The sequence below is a fragment of the Nicotiana tomentosiformis genome, chromosome 6, assembly GCF_000390325.3.
Source record: "Nicotiana tomentosiformis chromosome 6, ASM39032v3, whole genome shotgun sequence".
NCBI lineage: Eukaryota > Viridiplantae > Streptophyta > Magnoliopsida > Solanales > Solanaceae > Nicotiana > Nicotiana tomentosiformis.
The window spans coordinates 62,489,767-62,498,787 of NC_090817.1; the positions used below are offsets into that span (position 1 = coordinate 62,489,767).

The 9,021-nt window shown below is 38.1% G+C and overlaps 2 long non-coding RNA genes across 3 annotated transcripts; both read left to right on the top strand.

The window, feature by feature from the left end:
- The first annotated feature begins 245 nt into the window (after nt 1-245).
- On the top strand, nt 246-2,368 carry LOC104084624 (uncharacterized). 2 transcript variants are annotated; one of them, XR_683653.3, is made up of 3 exons: nt 246-1,380; nt 1,465-1,536; nt 1,762-2,368. It is a non-coding gene; the product is annotated as an uncharacterized lncRNA (long non-coding RNA). The 2 variants fall into 2 exon arrangements; XR_683651.3 differs by having other exon boundaries at nt 246-1,536.
- A 1,059-nt stretch (nt 2,369-3,427) lies between these two features.
- Nucleotides 3,428-6,718, top strand: LOC104084619 (uncharacterized). Its single transcript, XR_683649.4, has 3 exons — nt 3,428-3,595; nt 3,764-3,828; nt 6,482-6,718. It is a non-coding gene; the product is annotated as an uncharacterized lncRNA (long non-coding RNA).
- The last annotated feature ends 2,303 nt before the right edge of the window (nt 6,719-9,021 follow it).

The window sequence follows — 9,021 nt, forward strand, 5'->3', positions numbered from 1 at the left end:
ATAATCAAGCTTCTTATGGTACCTGTATTTTGAGCAAACCCACTCTAAGGGCATTATCGCAGGCAGCTCCAAACATAATCAGTCGGTATAAAAAGAATTGCAAAGAGAACGTAACTTCTATGTAGCGTTAGAGCTTGAAAATAAGAAAATTAAGTAAAGAGAAGAAAACACGAAAATTCTTGATTCAATAAATAGCTCTTACGTACAAAGCTGAAGAGTAAATACTAGAAGAATAGCTCCTACAACTATGCCCCATGTAACTTGTACTATTGGACAACATCTATCCTACCAAGCTGGCCTAGAGCCGTTAGGGAATGGAAATAACAATACTCAACTGGACTGAATATGAAAATGCTATAATTTAAATAAGACACCCTAAACCCATGAGGCCCAATAATTCAAAAATAACCAGGTCCACTCACTGAATTTGAAGTCATGATTATAATCGTGGCATTCCATCCCACGTCATACAAAACCCTTCCTCTTCAACCTTTAGGATCACATTTTAGAAACTCCAATTTGAGAAGAGCATAATCTTCCCAAATAGCTTCTTCTTTTGGCAGGTTCGCCCATTCAACCAAGACATGTATTACCGCCCTGTTTCCTATCTTGACCAATTTTCTTTTCAAAATCACCACTGGTGCTGCTAAAATCCAGATATCATCGGAGCAATACGGGGTTTTTGGGATGGAATAATGTGATCTCCTACCCTCTTCTGATGAATTTTTGAAGTAGCTGGCAATTTGAGTTAATACGCCACTGGCCCTATTTCCTGATCACTTCATACGGCTCAAAGAATCCAGCAGATAACTTCAAACTCCTCTGCATAGCCATGGATACCTGCCGATAAGGCTGCAATTTCAGAAATACCATGTCCCCTATTGCAAATTCCCTTTCAGTTCTTTTGGAATCTGCATATTACTTCATTCCATTCTGAGTCTTGATCAAATTATCCTTCGGAAATTTGTTGACAATCTACCTTTCTTTCATTAACTGGTCCACAAATTCGAGTTTGAATTGTAAAATAAACTCGAAGGATGGCAGAGAAGGTTAGCCATACATACCCTTAAATGGAGTCATCCATATGGATGAGTGAAAATTAGTGTTACCAGAATTCGACCATCGGAATCTATTTGCTCCAATCCTTGGGTTTGTATCGTGTCATACAACGCAGATAAGCCTCAATACACTGATTCGATCTTTCTGATTGTCATGGTAAGCTGAACTAAGCCTTTGCTCGACTTACAGGCCTTTAAAAAGTAAATTTCAAAATAAACTCGTGAAAATTATGTCTCTATTGGACATGATGGAATGTAGAAAAACATGAAGCTTACAAACATGGTGCAACAAAATTTGTGCCACCTGAGAAGTATTATAAGGGTGAGTTAAGGTGAACAAATGGGCATATTTTCTATACATGTCGATACTAACTAAAATGGTGTCTTTTTCATGTGATCTTGGTAGGCCTTCAATTAAGTCCATCGTCAAGTGCTCTTAAGCTTTGGATGGAATTGATAATGGCTACAAAAGTCCAGGGTAAGGGACATGTTCTCCCTTATTTCTTTGGCAAATTTCACGGCTTTTAACCCTTTTCTTGACATCTGCCAGTAGCCTAGTCTAAACGAATATAGCTCTAAATCTTTGTTGTGCCCCTAGTATAGATAAGTGTAGATTTTTACCACTTATTAGCACCTTTTTGCTTTTGTTTTTATCAAGTATTGATTTATGTTCCCAATACTAATGAAAGTGTGCAAATTGCAGGAATGTTGGAAATTTGGGCTCTCATGAAGAAATCTGACTCAAAAAGAAGTGTTCCGACTCACAAGGCAAGAAGGGGCGCAATACACAAGAAATGCGGTGCGCAGAGGTATTTCTGCGGCCACAGAAGAAAGTGCGGACTACAGAATTGGTGAAGAAGCCCAACAGACTTTAAGCAGAAGTACGGACCGCACATGAATTGTGCGGCCGCAAAACAGGATTCGCACCGACAAGAATTCAAATGTTCAGAGAGTGTACAAATTACCAAGACTTGAAGCCTTGCCTGAAGTGCGGACCGCACAAGAGTTATGCGGCCGCAAAAGCCCTTGCAGCCGCACACCAAATTGTGCGGCTGCAGAATCCAAGTCCCTACAAAACCAAGCAATGTACGGACTACACATGGAATTGTGCGGCAGCAGAATCTCCCGAGTGGCATTTTTGTTAGTGAATTTTGGGCCACTATAAATAGATGGGAATCACATTTTTAAGTCAAATTTTGAAGTTCAAGCAGCTGTAGCCGTTGTAATTTTCCATTTTAGGATATTTGTGATCATTTTGGAATTTAAACATCATAGTTTATCATTTTAATCTTATATTATGAGTTTAATTAGTATTTCTTCTTTATTTTCTTCATTTTCTACTATGAGTAGCTAGATTATTACTAGGGTTGTGACCCAACCCTAGTGTGTAAACCTTATAGGTATTTGATTTAATGCTTGTTCATCATTAGGTGTTGATCATTTAGCCTTATTTATGCTTTAATTTTAGAATTAATGGTTGCAAACATTGATTCATACATTTTTTACTTAGTCTTTACTTGAGAAAGATGGACCTAGTCTTGGAAAGCTTGGCTAACAAGAAATTGGGCTAATTAAGGATTTGATTAGCCTAAATAAAGGGTTGAAACTAGAGATAGGGAAAACCCGACTTGAGCTCTTATCAACTATTTAGCTTGATACCCATTTGGGCTTGAGAAAGCCAAATTGGGCAAAATCACTCTATGATCGACAAGTATTGAGTGAATAACGTACAGTTGAGAGCTATAATACACCCCGATCAATAAAACAAGTGTTAACATACTTAACTCATTAGGTGAACACCTAGGTGAAGGTCACATCCCTAGGCTTTTTAACCATTTGGTAAAAACAAAAAAAAAACAATCATTCGCTTTCTCATTAGTTTATAATTGTTAGTGATAATTTAAAAGTAAAAAATAAAATCCTTTATTCGGAAGCGCAATTTAGTTATTTTATTTGCTCTCGTCAAGTGTATATCACTACTAGAAAATTGGGCTATGACAACGCTTTTTATTGCAACGGATCAGTAACTGTTGCTATAGATGATGTATTGCAACGAGTTTAACCGTTACAAATAATTATTGGAACTACCGGGACACTTTAGCAACTGAATCGTTGCAATAGTCTAAAAACCGTTCCGATAGAGGTATATATGTCAACAATTTGTATAACCGTGGCAATAAACATATCTATGGTAACAGTTGGAGAAATTCATTTTGCTATCGCGACGGTCAATAATTCCCTCCTTATTTTTCACACAAATTTTCTATACCCACTCAAATTAAAGGGGCCCACAATTTGATTTTTAATTTTTATTTTTTAGTTTTTATATCTAATAAAATACTAAATATCTAAAACCCCTAATTTTAGTACCATCCACACTCACAAAATTAAGATCTGTGTCCTTAAATATTCTCCTCCAGGCTCCAACACCTTTGTTCTTCCGGAAATTAGTAGGAGAGGATCGACTGGTCATCTATCATCGGCCGCACCGACGGCCGCGTGCTAATCCTTTAGGGTTTCTCCAAATCTAAAAATCGGTAAACATACTCTTATTGCAAAAGTTTCTTTAACTCTTGTGGGTGTTGATTTTGGGCCTCATTCATGATTTTGGGCCCGAAGCTCTTCTTTGGGATTTTAGCTCTCTTGATCTGATTCTTCTAAGGGGCGAAATTTTGAATCTTTTGTGCATGAAATTTTCATTACAGAAATGGACCAAACAATTGAAAGGTCTCCAAATGCACATAGAGGTTTTCGAGTTCAACCTCCACTGGTGAATCCTCATAATCTTTTTGACTTTTTTTCCTTCTATTTTCTTCTATTAATTTGTTTGATTAATGCCTTTTCTTGAAATACCCTGATGATAATTCCTAGTAAAGGTGCTATCTTTACAAGAATTTTTGGTATTTAGCTTGTTTCTTGAGGTATCCTGATGATAATTCCTGGTAAAAGAGCTACCTTGGCAAGATTTTTTGGTATTTAGCTTGTTTCTTGAGGTACCCTGATGGTAATTCATGGTAAAGGAGCTACCTTGAGATGAATTTTTGGTATTTAGCTTTGTTTCTTGAGGTACCCTGATGATAATTCCTGGTAAAAGAGCTACCTTGAGATGAATTTTTGGTATTTAGCTTGTTTCTTGAGGTACCCTGATGAAAATTCCTGGTAAAGGAGCTAGCTTTGGAAGAAATTCTGGTATTTTAGTTTTTTTTCTTGAGATACCCTGATGAAGATTTTAGTTAAAGTTTTGATCTTTGTAGGATTTTTGGTACTTAATTTTTATTGTTTTTGGGTCTTGTCTTAATTAGCCTTTTGGGCTTTGATTGATATTAAATTGGGAGGTGTTCGGGTGAAATTCTTGCTGAATGTGCAACTTTTCAAGGGGTTCTTTCAGTTTTGCCCGTGTTATTATTTTCAGCGTGTTTCTGGGGTTCACCTCTTCCTGAATTTAAAGCTTCATCTTTTCAGCATTATAGATTGAGAAACAAATATATGTCGTTGTGGTCACATTTCTGAAGATGACCCTCTTTGATCTCTTTGTTTTCCATTTGCTGCAGCTTTTACGGAATTCGTTAATTTGCAAAGGTGTTCTTTAACAATCATATTAGTTCACTCTTTAACAACTTTGTTAATTCAATTTAGCAACTAGAAAAAAATGCCGAGGGTCTTCCGGAAGCAGCCTCTCTGTCTTTTAAAGGCAGAGGTAAGGTCTGCATACACTCTACCTCCCCAGACCCACTTGTGGGAATACACTGGGTATGTATATTGTTGTTAACTAGAAAAAGATGATTGAATGTTGAGTTGACTTGAGTCCTTGAGCTGTTTCGAGACTATAGTTGCCTTTCTGGAATCTCCCATCACAGACTCACGGTTAAGATTGACTGAAGTCAATTATTTGTGATAAGTGAATAAAGTTATAATTACGTTGCATCTTATTCAACTGAATATATGTGTTGTATAAGAACTAGAAGTTTCTACTATGGTGTGAGTTTCTTTCTTTCTTTTATCAGAGTAGATTGTGATTGCCAAGGAAGACTTAACTTTTGATCTGCATGTGGTTATCTTGATTTTTTATTTCATTCATTCGTTAGGAATAATGAGGACATTTATGATTGTCTATGAGATTGACATGGTGCTATAATATTAGTGTTGTCTTTCCATTTCCATTTTACAAGGGATTTTCTTCAATTTTTTGAAATATGAGTACCTGGATTTATGATGAACTTATAGGTGTTGTGCTGTTCCACTTTACTGCGATCAAGGTTGGAAAGAGTCCCTCTCTTACTGGGTGTAATCTAGTTTGTCTTTTGCATGAACTAGATACGCTAATTCTGCACTCAATTTTCATTTGAATTCAACTCTACAAGCAAGAGGTGGCCTGAAATTGTACTATTTTATACTTCCTTTTGTCATCGCTTGAATAGAAGTATAACGAGATGGAGCATTCCTTTTGTCATCGCTTATAATTTTTTGCATTGTGCAGAGATATATTTTCTTCCAATTACGAGTCCAATTATATATATGTTTTGATTATGTCCAGTCGTCTTGAGTCTCTGCCATAGTTGTTTGTGTGCCTTGATATAAGGTATATTGTCTAGTTGCCAAAAGACGGTGTCGTTATACTGACTAATGCAATGCATTTTTTGTTCTTTGGTTCATTAGATTATTTTTTTTATTATAGTGCTTGTTTATGTATTACTGTAAAGACCTTTCTTGTTATTCTTTCTAAAAGCAATATGCTATATTTTTTCTTGGTAATAATAATATAGTATCGAGATGTAACTTTTCTTAGCTTGAATATTAATTTTGGTGATTTGACCATGTTATATAGGATATCCATGGATTATGGTGATAAAAGTTGGATGAATCTCCTAAGATGGGCGGATGAGTATATTCGTGGAGTGAATAATTTTCTTAATGTAGGTTGGCGATGGGGTTTATTCTCCGTCCTAGGATATTTAGGGAAAGATTATAAAAACATATAAGACTATATTCGTATATTGTTCCCTAAACATCCTAAGATAGAGAATAAACTTCATTGTTATTCTTGATCCCATAGATTCCTATCAAATCATCTTGTTGTTGCTAACTTTTTGCATTCTTATCTTGATCTGGTATGCTTGTAACATTCTCTATTTCAATGGATTTTTCTTATTCCTCTCTAAACTACTGCTGGGAAAGGTCAGTAACATATGCTATGTTCTTTTTTAGCAGCTTGCACGCACATTTGATGCCTAATTTTGGGTCTACATAACGTGTTTATCTGTAGAAGAGCTAGGCTCATGACTAGCATCTTGTATGTCTAATCTTTTCTTTTCTTTTTTGTTCCATATATTTTGCCCAAGCATTCAATATCTTTGGGTGTGCTATGAGCATTCTTCGACCGGATTCTCTTGAAGGGTAATGACTTAATTTATCCTCTTTTGTAGGTGGATTAGATCAAGAAATGAAAGGTGAATGCAGTGAAGATCTAGACCTTACTTAAGATGAATTTTGAATTGCTATAGATGAATGTTCTAGGAATCTTTTGTTAACAACATTCTGAAACTTACTATCTTGAAATGTATTAAACTTATGCACTTGGGGTAGAAAATTTGCTTTATGGATATTATTAGCTTGTTGGATAACTTATATTATTAATAGTTTCATTTTGTGATTTACTTAAATTTTAGTGTTATAATAATTTATTTTATATATATATATATATATATATATATATATATATATATATATATATATATAAATTTATTTACAATAGGGGCTATATTTCTGTTTTAAATGAACTGTTACAATAGCCTACCAGAACCGTTACAATAGGACACAAATGACGTTCCATTAGAGAATGTAAACCGTTGCAATAGGTCCGGTAAACTGTTTCAAAATGTCCTATAAACCGTTCCAATATCCATACATAACCGTAACAATAACTTTCATAAGTGTTGCATTAGATAATATGGTAACGGTTAGGAACCGTTGTATACTCAATATAGTAACGGTTTTAAACTGTTCCAATTGGAAAGAACAATCATTCCAACAGAGAAAGGAAAAACCGTTACGATAGACGTCTCTATAGCAACGGAAATGCAAACCATTGCAAGAACCGTGCCTATAGCTCTTTTGGCACGCGAGCGGATGGAGCGGTCTGTAAATCGTTCTAATATCTCTATGGCAACGGTTTATCTACCTATTGGAAAGGTTTTCCATGCGTTACTATAGACCAATTTTTCAGTAGTGTATCCTAACACCCATATTAAATTCCCTGTGAAAATTGACCCCGACTTTTGTTGGGTACTATTCTTCCAACGACCGTTTTCACTCACCCATTGCACTCACTCTACCCGGTATGCTTCAATCTCATGTTAAGTCCTGAATGTATTGAACAACGAATTGCAATTAACAATCCTCTTTGCTTTGGTACTGACAATAGTTCGATCGAGAGGCCGAGGCGACACTTCAAAGGGAAGAGGTGAATCTTTTCGGGGTCGAGGTAGAGGTACCTTGCCCCTTGGATAGCCTAAGACTATCAGGAAGAAAATCATAGCTGGCAGAGGGAGAGGTGCAGACCTCTCCGCGTCTAGCTCCTATGTCCCGTCTAGGGAAGTGTCATAGAGCAACTCAGCCTTTGTTCAGGAGGAGCAAACAGCCACACAGTCGAGGCCACATGGGAGATACCAGCTCAAGGATGAGCCTTCTTCATCTCACAGCACCTCCAAGGGGTCGGAGAGTACTAGCCAAGCTTCTGAGCCATCGGCTACACCAGTCACAGAGGCACAGACTATACATGAGATCCCCGATGATGGTATAGGGGGAAATGGTACAGCCACAAGTGTAGAGAGATCAAATAACAAGGAGGTCTGGGAGGATAGGTTTGTCAGCTTGGCCGTATTCACCGATTTTTATATGTGGTGGCCAGTGAGGTCTTTGACTCTTGAGAGACAGTTCCTATTGAAATATTTGAAGAAATACAACCCAGCGATTTTAAGGCAGTTCAGAGCACGAAAGGGTTGGATGTGGTTCACTGAGAGAGTTAAGGATGCCAAGGAATACCTCGTCCGAGAGTTCTATGCTAATGTTGCTCACATAAAGAAGGGGACGAAGGTGACCAAAGTGCGCAACCTCAAGGTGAGGTTTGATCAGCATACGCTAAACGCGTACTTGGGCTTCGAGGATGTTGAGACAAAGGAGTATCTGGAGAAATGTGCAATGAAGGAGGAAGTCCGACCTTGGCTGGTTGAGATCTTAGCACCACCAGGGCCACCACCACCATAGATTACCGTTGGGGTTCCCATTCAGCAGAACACATTGAGCTTCGAGGCGAAGGGGCGGCAGACTTTTGTTTGTAGTAGACTGGATCCGAGCCAGAATGAGACTCATCTTCCTATTCCTCGGGCTGTTCTTGTGGCTTCCATCATGGCCGGGTACCTAATTAATGTGGGTGCCGTAATGTCTTCCAACATTTCCTTGATAGCACGGTAGGATAGCTCAGCCTACCCTTATCCCAACACTATCACAGAGTACCTCACTGATGCAAAGGTAGAGCCGATATCTTTTGACACCAAGGTGAATCCGAAGAAGCCGTTTGACTGGTATTCACTAATGGATGTGACCAACCCAAAGAAAACAATCCAGCCTTCTACCACCACAAGCCAGTCTGACGAGCCAGCAGTGTTAGTTACTGAGACATCGGACCTTCCATCCACCTCTGCTGAGCCTTCTTCCAGTGCCGCTGCTATGCCTCCGCCATCATCCTCATCTCCCACCATAGCCCTTAGGGCAGCTCTGAGGCCAGTGCCCATGCCCATAGCTCAACTATTTGCTCTGCGAGTCTCCCAGACATTGGCGAGTTTCAACAACTGGATGCAGAGAGCTACTTCTAAGCTGTCTGACTTATCTAGTACTGTTGCAGCGCAGTTCATTACTCAGGCACCACAGGCCCCCTCTGATAGTGATAAGACGCTCAAGAAGATTC